The 24,414-nt window shown below is 41.0% G+C and overlaps 1 protein-coding gene across 2 annotated transcripts in view; it reads right to left on the reverse strand.

Annotated features, from left to right (window-relative positions):
• PLCXD3 (phosphatidylinositol specific phospholipase C X domain containing 3) overlaps positions 1-24,414 on the reverse strand; it is a 79,349-nt gene that overhangs the window by 35,763 nt on the left and 19,172 nt on the right. The gene's annotated exons all lie outside the window — the stretch shown is intronic.

Raw genomic sequence — 24,414 nt, forward strand, 5'->3', positions numbered from 1 at the left:
CAGAGCAGCGCCTTTGACCATAAAGATGATAAAAGGGCTTCTTCTCTGAGGACAGGTTGAGAAAGCTGGGGTTGTAAAGCTTGGGAAACAGGAAGCTGCTGAATAGCAGCTTTCCAGTACCTAAAGGGGTCTTATTTAGAAGAGAGAGAGCAAGTTTTCAAATGGACAGCCACAGGACTAGGAAGAACAGTTTTAAATTAAAGAGGAGAAATTCACATTAGATGTCAGGAAGAGGGCAGTGTTACTCAGAGGGCAGTGAGGCACTGCATCAGGTTGCCCAAGGAAGTTGTGGATACCCCATCCCTGGAAGTATTCAAGGCTAAGTGCTGGATAGCATTTGTAATCTGGTCTAGTGAAACATGTACCTGACCTCAGCAAAGGGGCTGGAAAAATGACCTTTAAGATTCTTTCCAAGTCAAACCATTCCATTATTCCATAAGAAATTACCAAGAGACACCTAAAGTGTCTATACCAGCCATGACTCAAAGAACAGAAGTGGTCTGTTTCAACCACTGAGACACTAAATTTTCATAAACTGGATATTAAAGAATAAATTGTGCAGTATCACTTAGATTGCTAGAAATCCCCTGCTAGTATTTTTACTAGGGAGAACTGTCTACTGTTTTCTTTCCTGGATTCCTGCAATAGGGCAATCGTGAATATTTAATTCACTACCACTCACTATGGACATATTTATGGTTTCCCTGGAGGGCTAACCCCCCCATTTAAAAAGTAATTGGGCTTCGTGCTGAAAGAAGTCCCTAAGGGAGAATACATTTTAGTTCAGAATAGTTTCTTCAGTCTCTTGGAGATTTACATAGAGGCACGGCAAATTTATTTTTGGTGGCTAAGCTTAAATATATCATTCACAAAGCCAACAAGTATACGTGAACTTTGCCATGCCTTTCCTTGCTTCCCTGTCATCTCTGGCCATCCCTTGGCAAATACAGCCTTGTAAACAGCACCTAGAATTGAACAGCACCTAGAATTGAATGAGCAATATCCTTCCAACAGCAGCTATCACACCCTGATGATCCACAAGTACCAGAAAAAAAACCCACAAACAAATAGAAGAAAGAATTCACAGGTTTTAGCATGTTTTGGTCTTCCTCTTCTTCCATGGATCTCTTGTCTCTATGCTAGGAGTTATCCAATAGCTTTTGGAAGTGGAATTTTTACTAGTACTTTGAGTGTCACTAAAAGCTTTACCTGTGGTCTTTCTGTATTTAGGAGATGTCATCCCTTTGTGACTATTGCTGAAATGTCACATGCAGTGCCACATAATTCCTTTAAAGACATCCTTATCAAAGAGGGCTCTACAGTGACTGACAGCAGGTAATATGTTTCTTGGATGGTGTAGAGAATAGCTAGAACAAAGCCCATGACCTCTGGTACACAGGAGTTCAATGGAAATGTTCTTGCAATCTCATTTGGTCTGTTCTCCCTGTCTTTTTTGACCTTAAAAATCAATCAGCCAAGGGAGAAGCCCTATGAATTGTCAGCTAGTTGCACTGCCACTTCAAGGAACAGCAAAGCCTAGTCATGAACCCTACAGTTAATGCACCTCAGTACTGTGTTCTGCCTTCTTTTTGAGATGGCTGAGTGCTGCTCTCTTCATCAAAGCCACAGCACATCTCAGGAAGTCAAAAGCTGCTGCCAAGAGCAGTGCAGTCCCCTTTAGCTTGCAAACTGCTTGGGTGATAGCAGCTTTGTTTGATAAAAACACTAAACAGGCAAACAAAACCAAAACTGGAAGAAACAGAGAGATTATAAATTGCCCAGTGTCCAAGTGTCCACACAGGTAACTGCCTCACTTTCCAGCTGTTCTTCCAGTGTTCATCACCAGCAGTGTGTCCCTGACACCAATTGAAGGTCACAGCTTAGTCACATATTCACACTCAAGAATCCACAATCTAAAGGCGTGGGAAGAAAGGTAGACATTACCTCTGATAAAGCAAAAATCCAGATACTGAACAAGTTCCAAGAACAGGAATACTTGCATGACATTAAAAATTGGCATACATGTACATGTATACAGCATATATAAATAAATATGCTCCTGTCCTCCAAGAAATTGCACTCTTCTGGTACTTGTATCCCATTCTGCCTTGAAAACATTGGTTACAATGTGTGAAACAGTGAGGAAAGGAAATGTTTGCTTCCTTCTTGCCCCATAACTTCCCAGAAGTGACAGCTCCCCCTGCCTCTCCCCGCATATTCTCTCCACCACCAGGTGAGTTCTGGACCAGCCGCTGGAATTGCATATAAAGGTAACTTGGACCCTGGTCCTGTGCATGGGAATACATCACTGGGAATCTGGACTGTGCTGCTTTATTGAGACTGTCCTGCAGACAAAAGGGACAATCTGAGAAACCAGGCAGGAGCGCAGGCACCACCATGCAACCATTTTAATGTGGTTTGCTTACATGGGTGAGCTGAACTACTTTGTATTGTATTTTGCAACCTCTGCCTGGGTTTCTAATGCTATTTCTGCCATGCGTGGAACTCAGCATTACCCAGCCAAAGCCCCTCAGCTGGAGCCCCTCAGTCCATATCAAATGTCCAACTTTAACAGACTCACCAGCTACTGGACCGAACTAGGACACAGCCTAGAACTGCATATACAAAACATTCAAAATCTAGCACAAAGCATCTGCTTCTTGTTCAGTGTAACAGAGAGTTTATTTTCAGGGATTCAAAGAACAGCTCAGTTTGGAAGAAAACTCTGGAGGTCATCTGGTCCAATCCTCCCTCTTCCTGAGTGAAATAAAGAAAAATATGCAGACTTGACAACAGATCATTGAAGACTTCTCAAAAACACCTTGCCAAAGCAGCTCCTTTGCCAGGAAGAAAGAAGAGCTTTCTTCCTGACTGGCCACCAGTCCAGAAATGGCATTCCATTTCTAATGACTAACTTTCATACCTGGAATGACTTTGTTTTGTCCTCCCTATAAAAAAAGAAAATTTTCATGCAACAAGAGAGGATTTTAAACAATTACTTGCTCTTCTTCCTCTTACATGTCCTTATCACCTGTGAAATACTCTTGAGAATCATTTTGGTTTGTACTTTTGAACATGGCTATAATTGCTTCCATGGGGAGAATACTGCTGTTGATATTGCCAGTACCCCATGACCATGATGAACTGCTCCTCACTCAGGCCAAGGTTGTTACTTACCATTTGAAGCTGTTAAGAAACAGCTTATGAAATATGGCAGTGCCTGCACTGGGAAGTGTTTCTGGTCACTGGACTAAGCCAAGATCAGTGCCTTGCCTAAGCCCTGCTTCTTTCCTATAAAGAACTCACTTCTCAAAAATAAAACAGGTTGGGAGATGGGGAGGGATCTGCTTGGTATTAAGGCCCTAGGTAGCTAGTAATTATCACAGTATGACAGACAAGCTTGGCTACAAATCTGATTAGATTACTTATTATTCAATTCATACTAATGTTTGGTGTATAGAAAAGTACCCACATGCAATTTCTCAAATCTTCCCTCCTGCCAACACAAAGACCAGCTCCCATTCCTTTTAGAACACTGTATCAGTCAACTCCACTTTTCATATTCTCAATACTGTGTTGAAAAGTAGAGAAACAAAAAACCCCCAAGCTGTAATTATATTTCTAGCTCTCCAAACTGTGTGAGCACATTCACAATCACAGCCACCACAAGCTTAGTTTTGCTAAAGAAGCTGCTCTTTAACAGAAGTTTAGCACATGCTGCCTTCCTGAGAGTTTTCCCTCTTACTTACTAACTTCTTTACTGTCCTGTAATTGTTTGTGTAGGGTGAGATGAAGTAACTTTTCCTGAGACACTGCCAAGCGCAGATAGCCTCCCACTTCTTCCCAGGCAAACCACCTCCTGACAGATTTCCTTGGAGGTTTCATGCAGCCAGCACTCAGAAGGCAGCATGGTGCAGCAGCACATGGACAGCAGGGACTTTCTAAGAGTCCCAGATGGTGTATTCTAAAAGCTCACCTTGAAGTGAATAACTAGTTAATCAAATGCAGATCTAAACAAGGCAGATATTACACAGGCAAATGTAAGATTAACACAGCTGAGAATCAGAAAAAGGGCAGTGAGGCCAGGACACAGCACAGGGTGGAGAAGGCTCCTTCTCCTTTTTGCCCAGAGCAGCAGAGCCCTCGCCCAGGGCTGCAGGAGCAGCAGGGCAGGAGTGGGGCAGCAGGGCAGTGTTGCAGTGTGTTGCAATTTCCTGTTTTAAACTTCCCACTCCCTTCCCAGGTGTGGCAATGCCTCTCTTCCCCTTCCCCCTCTCCCCCGGCTGGGTTGTCAGTCAGTCTTAAACATTCCAGCAAGGCCATCGTGGGGTCGGTGGAGTTCAAAGGATGCCCTTCGGGCCTGGGGGTCATTGGCCTGTCTGTGTGTCCCTCGTCCCCTGAGACCCTCCTCCTCCCACCTGGTTGGTGCCTCACCTGTCCCATCCCCTCCCCCTGTCCCTGGGTTTAAATTGAGCCAGAACCATGTGCTCGGCATTCTGTTGGAGCTGATACTAAGATTCAGACATCTGTGACCATGGAATAAAACTCTGGATATTAACCCTCCGGCAGAATCCATCTCCTTTTCCTCTTCACCCTAGCCTGAAGCCTTTCCACCCGAAGTAAACTGAGTTTCTACAAGCCTGGACTTCTTTCAGCACCCAGCTGCAACATCCAGCCAGCCAAAAGAGTTTCTGAGGTGAAATACCACAGTCGCCGCCCTTGGCCCAGCAGCAAGGGTCAGACGAGCCCAGGCACAATCTACCTGGTAATATTGGGATCCTATTCCAATACAGCAGGGAGTGGGGCAGCAGGGCAGCTCAGGGCAGCAGCGCTGCTCTCCAATGCCCAGAGCACTCCCCACTGCTCATCCAGAGCGAGTCCGGCCACCAGAACTCCTGCCAGCACTCAAAGACAAGCAGAAGTGTGGGGAACATTTTTGCATTATAGATGTAAAAGTGGAAAGGATCATGCTGAGGGCTGAGAGATTCAGCTAGTGTGTCTTCTCCACTGTTTTTTTTTTCCAAATAAACATCTCATCTGTACACAGAAGAAAAGGTGAAGAAGGAAGGCAGTGATACTACTTGTGCATATACCACATTAAAAAAACACCCTGTTGAACATTTGGGCACTGCATTGAAAATTTTAAAAAGTGCAAAAGGCTTTAAACTTTAAAAACCTGCCCACAACAAGCCACTAAAAAAGTTATTTTTATTTGTTCAGTCAAGCGAAACTACAAACATGATTTCACAGTGTTTTGTGAGCAGACACAAAGCACAAATTCTGTAATAGAAGAAGGTTCCCTTCACCTATCAGGCTAAAACACAGCAGAATTCATGGAAATACTTCAACCCAAACTTAAAAAAATTAGTAAATCAGGTCCTCATTTTTGGCAGAGCAAGAGTGAAAAAAAAAATCTAAGTTTCTAAAAATAATCTTTACATTAGAATTGACCAAGCATCTAAAACATATGGTTTAAGGTCATCAGAATTTATAACTTCAGCAGCAGACTGGACAATGGACACACCACCACAGCTTGCATGGGGCAGGTCAAGTGCTGTAGTATGCAGAGTGGCATGGTCTTCTTGTTTATTTGTTTCCATATATGGAGATTGTATAGAATATTCTAGATCACATAAATTAGCATCACATATAACCTTGTATTTTATGCCCAACTATAATTTGAAGACAAATTAACTACCTAATCACTGGGAAATCAAATTCATTGGGGCAGAGCTGTAGCTGCTATCTATTACCCAAACCCCACAAATGAAAATTCTTTTAAGTCTTTGCTTTTCTGTGAACTGTGCAAAGAAATCTAGTATTACGTGTTTTCTTTTCACTCTGCAAGCTCACTGCTGTGTGTTCAGATGTATCATTGATCTCTATCAGATCTCACATTTTAGTTAAAGACTAGTCTCAGAAGTACCGTAATAGCTATTTTTCATCTTAATTTAGGGACCAGCAGACAGGAATGTGAAGGAAGGAAGGAAGGAAGGAAAGAAAAAGGGAGGAAAAAATAGCAAGAGGTATATCTGATTCTAAGCATAAAATTAATGTGCCAGGAATAGTTTGGGGCGTATTTTGTTCCAGCACCAGCTCAGTCTGTCTGAGTATGTCATCAGCATCCTAGTCATATCTCCTGGGGCAATCAGAAGCACTAGAATTGTGAGCCAATAGCTTTGGAACTAGTGAGAGGCTGTGATGATCCCAGGCAGCTTCGCTGAGCCTGCAAAATGGCATCTGCCAACAGTGAGCACCTTCTGACCACAAATCTGGTTCATGATCCAAATACATTGGCAGAAAAGGCTTGAAGGACAGCATGCACCTGAGAAAGCTCCTAAAAGAGAGAATGCTCATATTTCTATCTCTCCATGCACACAAAGAGCACAGGTAATTCAATGTTCACACTCTAAAATAGCATCAAATCAGACAACTTCTGCTTCTTGAGCTTTTATTTGATTTACTTTCATGAAAAACATTCTTTAGTACCTTGAAACATGAGAAATTTCCCTTAAAATAACTGCCTCTGATTGCACTGATATATGTATTGCCACCTATTGTATCTTTTTGGCAATGTAGAAGCTTTGGATACTTGATTTTGCCCTTCCCTCACCTCTTGCATATGCCCTCTTCTTTGATTTTTAAATCTATGAAATACACAGTGCAGCCTTTTCCTAACTCACAATAGCATTGACACATCTACTAGCCTCAGTATAGTTCTTATTTCATTAAGCTCTTCTTTCTATTTAAAAATCAGTAACAGTAATTTAAAAAACCCAACAAAATGAAAAAGGTGCAGCATTTTCTACTCGATCTAAGCATCCCTTCTAAACAGTTCAAGTGATCTTGTAGGTGGCAGAAACTATTTGCACAGCATATATGGTTTCTGCATATCTTTACCCATAATTTTAGCCAAGAAAATGGCAAGAGCTGTGTCTGGACAAAATGAAACCGCATTGCAAAGCCAGTGGAAAGAATGATCACTTCAATCAGGCTGTCTGTTTATTTTAAGATCCCTACAAGACAAGCATTGTGATCTGAGATGGATCACCACAAGAAATTTAAAAGGTAAGATTTTTTAATTTTACAAATATCAAACTGTGCTGCAAGAACCTCTGCAATGCAGAGAAGAAAGACTCTTCCTGCACTGAATTGAGTGCACTGGCTGTCAGTTTACCAGAACTCTAGAATGGGACAGCCTAAAGACAATATGGATAAAGTTTTCTATTACCACACAAGAAATCCAGACTAGCTTTCTTTGCTTTTTCTCAGTCACCGAGTTTGAAAAACTGAGGCAAATCTGAGCAGCTCACCTGATGCTTAGGGAGAAAAGCTGCAAAATATATACCTTGTGATAGGAGAAATATTTTACCTTTTTCTGAGTCAGTTTGCAAAGGCTTTCACGAAGAAACACTCTTAAAGCATCATTTCAAAAACCTGTACATAAAGACTTAGCTGACTGACCACATCATGCCTGAGAGACAGCAAAAGGATGTAAAATACTGCAAAGTAAGAAGAGTTAAATGGAAGCTTGTCAGGTGTTTTATATTTTGACCACTGCCCTTGTCACGCACCCTTCCTTATCATTTGTTGCCTCAAATGTTCACATTAGACATTGCTCTACTTTTGTGCACTGCTTGGCAGATTTGAGGAAGAGCTATAAACAAAGTTACTCCCTAAGCCAATCTGTAGAATGCAAGACTCATCCTCTGAGACCAGGTGCTCTAAAAGAAGTTTCTCATCCAAAGTCCCCTCAACTATAAGCAAAGACATTGTAATGTTCAACTTCATGTACCCTGGAGGAAAACACTGAAGCAATTTCCCTAGGACCCTGAGATACAGATAGAAAACACTATGTCCTTTCTGCCAAAGAAAAACATTATGTCCTTTCTGCCAAACTCTAGAAAAACATCCTTAAGCACTTGAAGCCCAAACTTTAGGAATTCACCAGCTACACATGCTCTAATGGAGCATCCTTCCAGCCCAGGGGTCCCCACACAGTCAGGAACTGTAACTCAGGAGACTGGGCAAAGGAATGGGCAAGTGGAGCAGTCTCACCACAAGGAAGCACATGGGCTCATTCAGCTGGCCATAAATATAACCTCTCTGCCAAGTTACCACATCGTGGTGTCACCGGCCTTCTCAAGCCCAGAGGTCTGCAAATAGCAGCACAGCTTCTGCTTTGTAACACACACCGCTGCTTGTCTGCCTCAGAAAGTAAGTACAGAGAAAAAAACCTTTCTAGGAGGCCTCACTGTCTCCTCCACGTAATCAGTATTTGTCTTTTACATCCAACTGCATAACAAGGAAAACAGCCTCATGAAAAAGTTTTTGTACATGAGCTGTCAAGTAGTGGCTTTCCTTACATGCCAGCTGCAAGGCCTCACGAGCCATCAGGCAGGGACACATTCTGAGCTCGCTGGCACCCAGAGCCCACGGCAGGCGTCAGAGCACATCCTCCTCAGACAGTGCTGCCCTCACACCTTTCAGTCCTGTCCCACATCGTGCTTTGCTGCTCAGATTCTCACAGAGGTTCTCCAGTCATGTTTAGTCACTGTAGACTATCCTTTCTAGGAGCACGTGTGGAAACCAACTACAACACCTGTAAAACAGAGGATCATGCCAGAAAACAGCCTCCTTTGGTGTGGTGGTACCAAAACTGGAAGACAATGAGCCAAGAGGCTTTATAAAGGAAAGCTGCAGAGACATGTACCTATTTGGGAAAGAAGGACCCCAAGAATACCTTTCAACAAAACTATTTATTTGGTCCTTGCTAAATGGAAATATAAGCAAAGGTGAGCTGGTTTTTTAGCCATGACAATATATAAAAAAGAACAGAAAACACAAGAAAACACCAGAGGTATCAATCTCAATCAACAGACAGGAAATGGGACACACCTCCATGCTATGTTAGCCTGTAGATGAAATAAAAAACAAACAAACAATCAAAACAAACTACTACACTATTATACACTAAAGAATTAAAAGTGCCACTCTTGGAAGAGTCATAGCTAGGATTGCAAAATGTATCTATCTGTCTCGTCCCTGGTCTATATCTCTGCCAGCCCAGTAACATAAAACTGCTTTTACTTTCATTTTGCAAACAGAATGAAGACAAGTAAAGACACATAGAATAGAGAGAACTTGAACTGTCAATACCTGTCTTCTACACATCTCTTCTAAGATCACTGAGGAGGCAATTTAAAGGTCTGCATGATCAATGAACCTAGACTCCTGTCAAACACCTTGTAACGCCTAGCAATCCAATTTCAATCAGTTCTTCTTGCATTATTTGCTGCTAACATTATCCCTGCTCGATTCAACACAGCAATCAAATAAGCCACTACACAATACAGAGGGCTACAAGAAATGAATGAAACCAGTTATAAAACAGTATTGATGTTATTTCATTTCCTAAGTTTCCAGCCTACAGTCCACACCAGATCCCCAGTTGGCATTTATCAGTATAGCCCTAATGACCCATTAGGCCAATTTAGACTGCTGCAGATCTGGCTGTTAGTGTTAGACTTTAGCATTAAAAAGTCAAGGAAAAAGCACAGGTGGTACTATTGATTAACTGAAAAAAACAGACAGATGATCTGTCCTTTTTCCAGACTCAGGATACAACTAATTTACACTGGATATGCTTGTGTCTTCAAAAGCAATTATTAGTTTAGCTGTTTCATACTAACACTAAGTAACATATCATCATTTCATAGTATCTTCCTAACATGTAATTGCATAATTGCATACTTTTGTCATCCTCTAACTAATTTCATCTGTTTTCAAGGATTCAAAAACTAACTTCAATTCAGTAAAATTTAAAATTAGTAAACACATTGTAAGGACACTTGAAAACTGAAAATGGAATGTTTTCAGTCTTGCATATGCCCAAAAAAAGAAGCCATGTATCCTCTGAACATAATGGCAATGACTGCAGTCCACCCAGACTGACATTGTTTTGGCTTCAGTGTGACACACAGCTTAGAAGTCAAAATATTGTTATCTGCAGTAATTCCACAGCTGGTGATACTGGTAAAGTTGAGGGTATTAGTAAAGCTGACATTTACAGTGTGGTGATGATGCCAGCACATATTCTTCCTTGCTTCCTTTAAATTCTCAAACAACCTATGTGTCATCCTTTACTCCTGGATAGAGATTGCCTTTATTCCTTGGTCAGGAATATCACAGAATATACATCCTTGACATCCTCTTTCTCTCCACTTTTTAGCTCTATGTCATCCTGAATATCTTCAAAGTACTTACAAGGACTTGTTAATTTCTGACCCAGTTGCATGAGAATGTGAGTGGCCTGCATGGAAGGAGACCCTCTTCCTTTTCCTTAAATCACTAAGTAATTCTTCAATAAAATTACACTGGCAGAGAGCATCTCTGTTCAACAGTTGCACCTCATAGCCAAACACAATGGCACCTGTTTCACAATGTGAATGTGATACAGGTGCCATTGTGCTGTTTTTCAAGGAGACTGTCAAAGCTGCACCATGATCCATGGCTTTTTTTTTTTTTATCTCTCTACATTTTCTCCAGTTACATCTCTCTATCTTTCCTCCAGACATATACATTAATTCAGCAATTTGAAAAATTTTCAGTAACTGAGATATTTTGAAAAATAAAGTCCTGTTTACTGTTTTTGTAAAAAAACAATACAGCAAGCAACTTGCAGTTACCTTAAAGAGGACCTACTGGCAAGAGACCCAGATCTTACATGTAACTGTGTAAAAACCTTTTCCACAACTTTAAGCACTCTCTTGGATATAGAACTGCCCTCCTGCTGGGACATCACTGAAGCTGTGAGGCATGTGAAACCAAAGTTCCCAGGACCTTTCATTCCTCCAACCCACAGCTGTGATCCAGAGGGAGGTGTGAAAGACAAATTCAGGATATAGCTTTGGTGGAAATCTCTTAATCACTTAATAGTCATTTCTGCAATACTGAGCTAAAAATACACTCTCCCTCATTACAGTAATGTCCTAGAAAGAAGTGCCACGTAGGAACTGGGTATTGCTGGATTTTCAGCTGGGGCAGTGTTTGTGCACACAGACCGTCAGTGTCTCCACAACACTCTCACTATGCCAATCACGGACCACAGGAACATCCGCGTGTCCCACAGGAGAGTAGCTGCACGGCCGCCCTTGAGCCTGCAAACCTGCACGCCAGGGCAGCCAGGAGCCCTCAGCACTGCTGCCAGCTCATCCAGCCACAACAGCCACCATGGCAGCTGCAGAGCCTGTCCTCTGCCCTTACGGGCATGTGGTGCTCCAGATGGTGCTGCAAGGACATTGCCCACCCCTCCGGCCTGGAAGCGTCACGAGCCATCAGACAGATCCCACATTCAACAGAGAAGGCCTTTCTTTTCGCCAAAGCTCAGTTTTGTCCTGGGCTCACGACAGTAAACCTCGTGTATGTTTAAAATGTTTCGTGTTTTAAAAAGGACGTATAAAAATAATTGCACAGCAAATTGTTTATCACCTATGAAAGCACCTAGTCTGTAAATCTTCTGCTATTAACAATATCACTGACATATAAACAAAAAATGCATGCCTCTTATCAGAGTGCATGTTTTCAGATCTAAATATATTCATCAAAATTAAAATTTGTAGGAAGCTCTACAATCTTTCCTACAACTGGCAACCAGCCATTTTCTACATTAGGTTACTGCCATACTTTAATTAGCTCTAATTCACAAATTATAATCACTGTCTAGAAAAACTGTTACCTTATTCTTACAGAATGCACTAGAGCAAAAAAAGGTTTCTTTTCCCACCACGAATTATGACATACCTGTCTTCCACTTAAGTACTCTGGTTTTCTGAAAATCATGTAAAAACTACTAGCTAAAAGCACGAAAATCCCTGTTCATTGGAAACAATTGGCAAAAAGGAAAAAAAAATCACTCCTTTGCTACAGGGACTAGTACCTTTTTCAAATACATTTCAGGAGGACACAGAAACTAATCATCAGTTCTTTACAAAAAAACCCTTGTGTGTATCATTCTTTCTGTTCCCAAGGACCTTTGAGACCCTGACTTGAGGGATTCTGTCTATTGCTGTGAGTCAATGACATCTAGGTTCTTCCAAATGTGACAGTTTTAAGCCTACTGGTGTATAACTAAATATGCAGCAACACTCCTATTGAGGAAACACAATTTTAAAATTGAAATTAAAGATTTCAGCCCTTTATAATAGATATAGCTGTTGGTGTTACTGAAGTTCAGGTCTCATACGGTTCTTCAACATTCAGAGTTGATTTCCAAGCATTATTCCAGGCAGTTTTATTTGAGCTCAGTTTTCAAGTGCAGAGCTTTATTGATTTGCTGGATCTGCTAGGTGAAATGTAATCTTCCTGAAGCACTAATAACAAAAACCAAACATGATGCAGATAAGTGCAAGCCAAAGGAATAATCAGCACAAAATCTTGAGAAGAAAGGCTTTCAGATTGCAGATTCTATTGTCTGAGAAGAGACTGGCAATACAATGCCTTCTATATTTGTTGAAGTGCACTTGAAGCACAGGAACTTCTTGCTCCATGAGCTTAGCTACCCAGGAAAGCAGAAGACACATTCCACCTTTTGCCTTATTTCATCTTCCCTACCCATCTTTGACAAGGTACAAATATACATTAAACACTAATTGTTTCTTTTCACAAGTCAGCATCCTTTGAAGAACTCCAGAAACAAGACAGTTCAATTATTTGCATACAAAGAGCCAGATTTCATGGCACTGACTGATTTTCACCAGACAAGAAGAAGAGAGGCACAAAAGGGCACTATGCTCTGGACAGTTAATGACATATTCAAGGATGAGAAGCCAAGTGTGAATGTAAATGCTAGACATGGGTTTGTGTATGATGCCACACACAACAGCACATGAGGAGGGATAGCAGGCAATCTGTGCTGAAACCCACCCCTGCTGCATGCTCCTTTCAGTGGCTGCACACAGGCACATCACCCAAAAGGCTCCCCCATCCTGTGCAGCAAGAGCAGCTGCAATGGAAGCAGAATCTGGCCCTCAGTGTAGGAGGAAAAGGAACAGTGAGCAGAACAGCAGTTCCCACCCTCGTGGCACCATTTAACAGTTTTGCTGGTATGTGACCTTTTGTTTGCCATCAAATCATCTCCCTAGCATTCAGATCATATGTTTGTCTATTCATCAAATCCCCCGAACATTCAAACCACATACACAAAGGCTGTTTGGATCCTTCTTGCCTCTATTGTGGCAGCTCAATAACTAAGACAGGGAGCTCCCAGCTGGGTATCAGCAGTAGAGAAATACAGCACAGCCAGAGGGGAAAGACATGTCAGCAGAGCACACTTAAATAGGGAGAAAATTAGAGTCTGGAAACCCACCAAAAAGTCATCCCTTTTCTTCTGAGTGTCATCAAAAAGATGCTCAAAATAATTACTACACTAGCAGTATTTAAATGTTAATTTGTACAGTACTCTGTGGAGCATACAGTTCTGATTGACATTTTGGCTAGAAAAGGAACCTTACTTAGGAATCTCTGCTGAATTAAAGCATTAATAGAGGCAGTTTGATAAAAACTATGTCACCCTGTTTGAAACTAAGCCAAAGGAAAGATATGCTTTTATGACTTTGCCCCTGCAATTGTAGTGATATTTAGACCTAGAGACTTTTAGGATGGATTTGAATCCTCACCATTAAGAATTAGGGACTCAGAAATCACTACAAAATTACAGCACTAAAACTGCCCTCAGCTGAAGAAGTTCTGTGTGCAGAAGCAGCGATTTATTGGGTATTTAATTTCATCACACAGTAGCACATTCACTTAGCTGACCCATGCTTATCACATCAACTATTTCATCAAGTTGCAAACACTTAAAAATGAAGCTTCTTGTCTAAACTGATATGGGTTATCTAAATTCCTTCTGAGGTGAAAGAGAATGACCTCTGGTGCCTATTTACCTTGTTCACATATCTGTGACTAATGTAAGTTAGGACACTTCATTAGTGAAAGAGATTCTTTTTCTCCCTCTTCAAATGAGGAAAAACCAGCTCACTTCAGTCAGCTAAAATTAGGTGAGATGTATCCCAGCATATATATCTCTGCTACTAATTAATGAGTCTTTAAGGAGAGGGAAATATTATCCCTTTGTTACTAATGGGCAAATTATGGCCTGAGAGGCTGTAAATTATACTTTCAAAGAATTTAAAGTCCATCTACACTGAATGTGGAAGTTTAAAGTCTAAAAGTGTAACCCTGAAAACCCCTCTGTGGCAGGTAATGAATAGAAAGTCTTACCTCTTTTCTGTCTCATTGAGGTCCAATTATAGCGGTTACACCTGCACAGGGCAGCTTGAAGAAGTACTCAACAAGAAGCATGTCTGTTTTGCTGTGGGTAGGAGCTGAAGAAACTTCCACAGAGACATAACACAGGGATGCTTTTGTTATTGCTGGGCAGGGCTTATGCAGAGCCAAGGCCTTTTCTGCTTTTCTGTTTTTCATAGTGCCATGCCAGCAAGGACCCAGCATGGGAGGCTGGGGGCAGACACAGGCGGGACACATGATCCCAGCTGACCAAAGGGATGTTCCAGACCATATGACATCGTGCTTAGGATATAAGGTAGGGGGAAAGACAAAGAAAGTGGGGGAGATATCTGATGGCATTTGTCCTACAAAGTAAACATCCCATGTGATAGAGCCCTGCTTTCCTGGAGTTGGCTGAACACCTGACTGTCCATGGGAAGCGGTGGGTGAGTTCTTTGTGTTGCTTTGTTTGTACATGTAGGTTTTTCTTTCTCTGACAAACTGTCTTTATCTCTGAATTTTCCAGCTTTTAGTCTTCCAATTCTCCCCCTGATTCTGCTAGTGGGGCAATGAGCAAGCAGCTGTGTGATACTTAGTGGCTACCTGGGGCTAAACCACAACAGACTCCCAGTACAAAACAGTGTTTCTCCACCACAGTAACACACAGAAGCATAAAAGATAAAAGATGATCATGTTTTGTGGGAAATGCTGACTCAGGTTCAAGAGCAGAGGCCATTACTAAAGGGATGCAGGCAAGAACCAACTCTCCACAGCTACCTGGACTCACCAGATGGACAGAGGCAAGCTGGGCTCTGAAACCAGGAGTGAGCACCCTGTGCTGGGTGTTGTGGGCAGGAAAGTGTGCAAAGGACAAAAGGAGGGAGAGCCTACAAGACCAGAGTGGCTGCTACAGATCCTCCAGAGACACCGGTAGGGAAACACACACTTCTGACACTTCTGCATATTTGCTGTATGTGAGTGGTGTTGGGACAAATGTACACAGCTTCACATAGCCCAGAGAAATCCACCATAATCCTCAACTGTTCTCTGTAAGCTACAAGAGAGACAGAAATCCTATTGGGAGAAAGAGCATACCATAACACTTTCTGTTTGACAAACTAAAATTACACAAGCCAATTTGGTATTTCTCCCAACATGACACCAGAACAATGCCCAGACGGTCAGTCCTTGCTGTACTGAGGGAAAGCATTTTTTGGAACACAGTCAGCACAACCCAGGCTGGAATACACTCAATATCCAGACAATAACACTTTCAGGTTTCACAGACAGAGATATTCAGACTGCGTATATTCTTAGACAGCACTAGTATTAGTGTCAGGTTGTATTTTTGTATATAGCTTGAAGTCTGCTGCTTCCATTTCAGGCCTCGAGAAAGCTTTCTGTATCTAAAAGTTTATCCAATTTTTTCCAATTATAGCTGCTGGTCGTCAAAAGTTATTACCTTTCCTACATGCCTGGGACCATCACCATCATACGGAAACTACTGCAATATGGGAAGATACTGAATTTAGTATCTGAATGGAGATTGTGCAACATGAAGAAAAATGAAATCACATTACCGCTTACTTCTCAAATTTGCACACCATGCCCAGAAAACCTATACACCTAAACCTCTAAGTATTACTCATTTTTAACTATTACATACAAGTAAGTAGAGAACTTCAAACACTGTGAAATCATCTGTTTTACTCAGCGAACTCAACTCCTCAGGAAATAACAGAAACAAGAAAAGTGCTCCCAAATACTTAAACATGCATGCAACAAAACTAAGCACTACATAGCAAAGTCTGTTACACTGCCAAAATAATCTGGTAACAGACAAAACAGAGAAAAAAAATCTCATTAAGAGGAAAACACATCACTGCCAGCAACAAATTAACCTGGAATCCCTACAAATGCATAAAGAAGCAATACCCTTGGACACAAACCTAAAGTCCTTAAAAATTTCTTCAATAGAAGGAGACTAATAAAAACCCAAACCTCTTAAACCTTTAATATTTTTTGTTAACTCTAAATTATTCATTAAGCTAATCCCGGTAATGCCTGGTCAATAAACCCAACTGTCGGATTTTAACAATACAGGTAACAACACCCAGCAGTCAGTGCTAGAAGTTTACATTTTCCCTCTGCCAAGTAAATAACCTCTGAACTAAGACTGATCTGATATCAAAGGCTCCATTTTTCAGATGAGAAAGAAATGACAGAGGATGTGTGAACTGTCAGCGTACAGAGGTTGCACTTTTTGGGAGGTAGAGCCCTTCTCGCTCAGTCACCTCCACCAGCCCTCCCTACTAACAATTCCGACTTTTTGCTTTGATATGCTACTGACATCTGAGGGGAGACACAGCCTAACAGGCAGCTCATGGTCCAACAGAAAAGAAATACATCTATAAATAAAAAGCATTACACATTGGCAAATGTGCTGATATTTCGTCTGTGTGCATCTTCCCACCTGCACAGCACTGGAAATTAACATTTTCTCAATTTGCTTGAAGAAACACACAGAAGGTCGGCTCGATCTTGTGATTTCTATGGATTATATTACCTGACTTGAATGCCAAACACAGTTTGGTATTTCCAAATATAGACCTTGCATGTATTTTTCTGAACAGTCTCAGCAAAGGGCTGGACAAAATTTGATTTTCCTTCTTCCCAAAACTGATTATGCTCAGTGGCATATCCACTCCTATACACTCCCTCCCCATCCCTCTCATTTCTCTCAACCTTCTGTTTCCAGCAAAGAAACAAGAGGAAATTATAACCAACATCAGCTACATTTCCACTGAAGCCTGTAACAGCATTTTTTCACAAATCTATTGGTTATTTCCCATTAATTATTTATTTATGCATTTGTAGCCAAATAGACAATGGTTTATATCACAAAGGGTGCACAAAATGGACAGATAACCATACAGTTTCTTAATCTGGCTGCATTCCTCCTGCAAAAGGTGGCTGTAGCTTTGCAGAAAACACAATGCAAAGGTACAATGGTGAATTGAAAGGTCAATCTGACCTTCACTTTGACAGGTTTTAGACATTAAAGGTTAATACACCCAGAAGATGCTAGCTCTGTCTCAAAGCCCCTTTTCCAAGCACTGTTTTGTGTACAGAAACAATGTTTCTATATAACATCACAGAATCATTTGCGTTGGAAAATACTTTCAAGACCATCGAATCCAACCACATACACTGCTGGGTGCCGAGCCCACCAAAGAGAGGCACAAGCACAAGCAAGTGTGCCATTAAAATGCCAAAATGCCATTTTTAAGTGGCTTTAGATAAATTAATGCAAGCGTGTCGGAGGACATCGACACTGGCAGGACACTGTGGCCACACACGGTGCTCTCCTCCACCCACCCTGCGAGGGACCTGCATCCCACAGCACCCACAGGGGATGCACCGGGGCCTCCCAACCCTGCGCGCTCCCTCCGCGCCACAGAAACCCTTCCAGTAACAACACATCCTAACCTCATTTTTCCTGACCAGGTTTATCTTCTTTCCATTACAGACGCAATAATTAGTCAACAAGGAGGACCTGCCATAGCTGAAAGACTAAGTTGTAACACAAGAACCCAACTGGCATGAACTACATTTCAAAATCTGAGTGGAGCCATATCATCTGTTGTTTAATGGAAGACTTTGCAGCTCTGTCACACTGAAGTTTCTGCATTTGCATTTGATACTACAGATACACTTTCCACCCCACGCCTCCTCCCCAGAAATGTATACTTCTAAAGGAAAAGAGGGCATCAATTCAAAGATGGATGGAAATTTAATTCCACCAAAACTGGAAAATTTTGAATAGAATATTTTTATCTAGGTAGTATTTGTGAGCCAGAATTCTGACAAGGACATATTGTAAACTCAAAAAAATCCCTCATTCCTGTTCTAAAATAAAAGCAGTGCTATTTAATTACTTCACCATTTTCTCCTCTGGCAAAAGCATCAGCTAAGCAAATAAAATATTTTAGTACAGAGCTGTGATTCCGTATGGCTTTAGCCAGGTTGACAAATAAAACTAGCATAAACCTCAAAACCTGGGAGGGAAACAGTTATCTCATTAAAGTGCAGCACATTAACTTGCCATCAGCTCTGCTGCGTGCTGTGCTGTGAATAAATTAAATGTGAATTCAGAAGAATTCTGACTGTCTGTGTCTGACAAGCTTTATTACTGTGCATATACCAGCAATCATCTCTCCAGTTTTGCAGGGAAAAAAAACCACAAAAAACATTAGGGAGGCAAGAGCGAAACAGTCCAAGTTTGTCTCTTGTGGCAGTGAAGGTTTATAAGCTAAGCTTACAATGCCAGAGATGGCCTCACATAAATGCTTTCATAGCAAATGCATAAATGGAGCCAATCTTTTGGACAGCCACCAGTGAAGAAGATATTTTGGTGACCTACCCTTAGCAGTTCTCCTTGTGGCCAAACCTACTGAGAGTCCATGATTCATGCAAATGCAATCGAAGTTCTCTCAAACAGAAATGCAACCTGACCACTGACTCTGATGGATTTTGGCTCAGTCAGGCACAGGGGAGGTCACTGAATAATATATTTTCCTGGGGCAGTAGGAAACATTTCCTTACCTTCTGAAGTTCTTTGTCCTTTTTTCTTGAACTGTTGCTTAATCTTGGAGCATGAAGAGGCTCCAACACATTAACTGTGTGTCATGCATTTCAGTGAGACAACATTTGACCATGAAAAGCAGATAGAAGCATTTTTTTTTTCCATTACATTTTCTTAAGTTATGTCTCACAAACAAAAATCAGGATTTGTAACCATCTTCATGTATTTCAAAATACAAACATAATATAAATGAATGCATTTTAATCAGGCAAAACCATCAAACAACCAAAACACAAATGAGGACAGAAGTGAGACAACCATCACTCTAGCTGGCTCAGGTCTCCCAAGACACTACCAGAAATGCAAGTATTCAAGACTGGAAGCCATTGATCCGGCACAAAGAAGGAATGTGCAACTATGTACGTTTTGCATCTGTGCCTACATTATATTATTCTTCAGATATGCTCAATAATAATGCATTAATATATGATTTCTGGCATGAGCTTTTGAAGACCTTATGGCTGGTTTAGCTCAATGGGTGCAGCATTACGTGATGACCATTGAAGGGTAAGCAAGAGCAGAATTTGGGGCATGGGCACAACTACACATAGTAGCACAGGGTAAGAAAGAGTTTGATGTCCTGGAGCATGTCCAGAGAGGGGCAACAAAGTGAAGGGTGTGGAGCATAGGTCTTGTCAGAAGTGGCTGAGGGAGTGGAGTGGTTTATCTTGGAGAAGAGGAAGCTCAGGGGGAACTTCATTGCTCTCTACTACTCCCTGAAAGGAAGGTGTAGCCAAGTGGGGGTCCACCTCTTCCTCCAAGTAACAAATTAAATGAAAAGGAGAAATGGCCTCGAATTTGTGTCAGGGAAGGTTTAGACTGGGTACTGGGAAGAACTTCTTCACTGAAGGGATTGCAAGCATTGGAACCAGCTACCCAGGGAAGCAGCAGAGTCACCATCATTGGAGGTATTTGAAAGACGGGCAGATGTGGCATTAAGGGACATGGCTTTGTAGTGAATCTGGTAGTTTTAGGTTAATGGTTGACTTGACAATTATAGAGGTCTTTTCCAACTGAAATGATTCTGTGATTTCCTTCTATTGCACAAAGCACCTTGGTCTTTGGCAAAATAAAATCCTGTAGCTCCATGCTCATTTAACTTGCAGATGCATTAAACCATATAATGTCAGCAAGTCTCTTGGACAGAAGCACACTGAATTTCTAGCAGTTCAGACTGATGGGGAATTAAAAATTAACCTTTTACTCATCAATATTTCAATGCCCTATTAGGTTCCATTCAATAGAGAATGTCCTTAGCACATGTCCTTACAAAACAATCACAGCAAAGCTGGAAAGGATGACAAGCATTTAACTGAAGAAATTACAAGGACACAGACTTATGGTCCATTTCATTGCTAAAAGTTACGTTGCTTCAGATAACACAAGTTAATCTACAGATAAAATCTGTGCGTTCCATAGAAGGTTCCCTCTGAGGTTGGTCAGAAGTCCTGAAGGAGCTCACCCTGCTTTGCCGACCACACAGAGACAGCACCTTCCCAGGGACGTTTTAGCTACTAAGGAGGCTTGGATGCAGAGAAATGGCATTTGATCTGTGGCCCTAAATCCTACAGTTTTATCACTGTAGAGACAAAGAGACAAAGAGACAAAGCATCAACTCCAAGTCACTCACAGGGAACATGTCTCTGACAGGGTTACTGAGCTGAATGCAATCTTGCAAAAATGTAAATTCACAGTATGGGGATGCTGAAAGTGCCTGGTACCTATCTGCAGCAGGAAAGTGGGTTGTACCTCTCACACAAAGGGCTTCTGGGAAATTAAAGCTAACACACAGGAAAACACAATTCCCTTATCTAGTTTTTTCCCCCCTACCAGATTTCTCCAGCCAAATCAGACAGGTATTGTACAAGTGTTGAGAGAAAGGAAACAACTATAATGTATCTTTTAAATGAGAGTTGTCCAGACACTATGTGATCTGGTGAGTTAAATTAACTTCTCTGGCATTTACAAGTGGTAAAGAGGTAAAAATATTAAATACTTAGTAAATAATTTGCCTTGACAAATATGCTGTTTTTCTCTGGCAAACAGTACAGGAATCATCACTATAATGTACCTGAGCAGACACAACTGATCCATGTTCTCTGAGAGGTTCTACATGGATTCCTGCTGCTCAACTGCTTCTGCACTACCTGGGGCAGGGCACCCATGTGTGCAACTGCCACACACACTGAAAACAGAGGAACAGAGAACTGCGAAAATGTGGCAATGTTCACTCTGGAAAAGGATTGTTGAGATTGTCAGGGTTTCCTGTAGGAAACGCTGTTTCTAAACAGGTCCTCCTTTTCTAACTTGTTCATCTATCACTTGATTTGTCCCATATTCTTTGTGCAGCTTGCAAAATAGAGTTTAATTTCATCCCTTATAAACTTCCAACAGGGAGTAGTCACCTGAAGGAAAAAAACACAGAAAAATACATGTGCACATATGCAAACACCCATACACACATACACATTGGAGTCAATGCAATGATTAAAACACACCCAAATTATTGTACCCACTAACCAAGTGACTACTGTACACCACGCAAAACCGTACTCTTTACAAGTTGACAGGGAAATCTCCATTCTTGGGGAGGAAAAGCTTTCTCTTGTCTTCAAAAACACAGATTTTGAAAGAACTAGGATTTGGCCCAGGAATAGTTTTTCAGTTCCTGTGGTCTCTGCTCCCTCTCACTCAATCCAAAAAAGCCCAGCAGCCAATCCGATACAAAGTGTGGCTCGTTATCCTGTTTGGTTTTGGAGTGGGGTTTTTCTGTTTGTTTGTTTGTGTTGTGAAGTTTTTGTGGGTTTGATCTGTTTTGTTGTTTAGAGGCGTTTTTATAAATAATTTTAAAATTTACTAAAATTACCCCTGTGTAGAACTGAAGTTTGCTAAGTCTGCTCTGGGTATCTTACAGTCTACAAGGAGAAGAAATGGATGGACAAAAAAAGTGCAGAGGAAGAGAAAGAAAACTACTGGTGGCAGTCAAAATGAAGAGAAATTTCAAATCCCTGTTAATGTTAATGTTGGCTTGGCCTGCTATATCCCACACAGGAAGAGGAACCCTCTTCAGCTCTCCTACATGAAAGGATGGTTTAACAAGGACCTGACTCAAAGTAAGGCCATGCTCATCTCTGGCAAGTGTTTTCTTATGAAAATGTCCCTGCTTATTGCAGAGGGTTTGGATGAGATCAACTTCCAAGGTCCCTTCCACATGAAACTATTCTGTGACTCCACGATTCTAAGCAGCTACACAAATTCAGCAAGACTTAAAAGAGCACTCCTTTCAGCACACAAGTACCCAAGTCCAGTGCAGATCTTTGATCTTCAAGCCCTCAAGTAGAACACCCAAGTGAGAACACTCAGGTTTGCAGAGGGGGCAGAGGGGCAGGTTGGTCCCGTGAGTCCCTTTCTAACAATGTCTTTTAAAGAGCTGACATCCATAATCAAAAAAAGAAACCCCAGGGACTGAAGCATCTCTGTAGTAAAGTGCGTGAGTTGTCTTGAAGCCCAGGCATGACAGATATTAGTCCTCTCACTCAGATTCAAGGAGATAAGTTAGCTACAAAGCTCAGTGTTCAGCTGGTTACAATACTTAAGGAACAGAAGGTTTATCTTTCAGGTACTTTCAACAACCACCTCTCAAATCAGTGGCACAGATTGGTGCCTGACAAAAGCATGGACACCAAATACTGACAGCTCCAATGTATCAATTAAGTAGTGATAACTCTGAGAAGAAAAGCCATACTGCCTTTTAACCTCTGTACCCTAAAGAGCTATATGCAGAGGATAATTAATTGCTCAGATCACTATAGGTGAAAGCCTAACTCGGCTGCTGGAAAAAGGCATGAATGAATGAATTACATACAAATATATATGGATAGATATATACACATACACACATAAATAGATATAGATATATATATATACATATATACACAAATTGTTAAAAAATTCTGCCTACATACATATGTATATATATATACATATACACACATACACACACACACACACACACACATATATATATATATGAATTAAAAAGTTTGCAAGACTCCTCTGCATGCAACATGTACAGACACCTTCAAAAGGCTGGGATGGATCCTTGCAATCATTTGTCACAATCTAATCCCACTCACTGTCCTTTCCAGGAATTAGAAAATGCATGGTGAAATTGGCAATACATACAGACTAAGACAGACTGTAGTCCACCCTGCATTAGGAAGAGGGAAACACCCTGAACATGGTCACAAAATGGGGTCACTTTTAAAATGTCTTGAAAACATAAAAAATTCTGTCCACAGGGGAGCCCACATGTATTTGCTTAAGGTTCAAGTGGGTCAGCTTAGGACAACATGTTCACGGACCTCAGCAGTGACCTAACTCTGACTTCTGGAAAGCATGGTTTCATGAATTCCAGATGGATTTAGAAATTCAAATTTGAACTTTTACCAGTTCCATGAAAGTTAAATCAGATATCCATATTACCTGAGCAAGTCAGCCAAAATCCCAAAGAGCACTTTTTAAAGACATCGTGCCACAGAAAAATATTTGCATTTTGTTAATCTTCACTTGATATTAAAAAAGTGGAAGCCTGAAAATACATACAGATATTTGTTTCTCCTGACACCAGTGCTAGTCATAAACAAGGAATTTAAAATGTTTTCATTAACTTTACTCTTCTGCTGATCACCTACTAAAAAGGTTCCCTGTCTTTATATGGCTTGTATGCAATTATTCATTATGTCAAAGCTCAGCTGTTCACATTCCAGGCACAGGATTCACTGTTCATATTATGTATCTTAGTCCACAGTTTGCTTTGAAATAGTGAATTCGGCTGGGATTAATAGTACTGTCTGAACTTTGCAGCCTATTAATCAGTCAGATTCATCAATTTATTCTCTTATGGGCAGTGGTAAGTAAACTCACAGTAATTGTTGTCCCACACAATTGTTTTGTATAAGAAATGTTAGGCAAGTGTTCAGGGAAGTTCACTTGGTCAGCGCATTCAAGAAGGACCTTTTTGTAATTTTAATTTAGTACCTCCCAAATGTTTGTAAGCTACTGAACCAGGGTCACAGTCACACTGCACCCTATTCACATTCTGACTTTTCCTGTTTTGAGCACATGGGTAAGCACTTAGAATTAAGCTTCTATAAAACATTTTGAGAACAAAGCTCGACCTAAGCAATCCTGATGACAAAAGGATCATACTTTAGACAGAAAAACTGAATAGAAAGTATTGCTGAGAACAATGTGTTTCCTTATTGCTATACCTTGTTCTGTCTAACCCCATCTACTCCACTGCAGTCTATGTTTATAAATTCATTCTAAACAGTCCATATTTGACATCTTACTCTGCTGCAGAGAATGTAAAAATCCAAAGAAAAACCTTTAACAAACATTACTTTTTTCTTCCAAAAAAGGATTAGAAGATAAAGCACCTAAGTCCAACACCATAAAATAAAAGTTTGATTTTTAAAATA

The sequence above is a fragment of the Zonotrichia albicollis genome, chromosome Z, assembly GCF_047830755.1.
Source record: "Zonotrichia albicollis isolate bZonAlb1 chromosome Z, bZonAlb1.hap1, whole genome shotgun sequence".
NCBI lineage: Eukaryota > Metazoa > Chordata > Aves > Passeriformes > Passerellidae > Zonotrichia > Zonotrichia albicollis.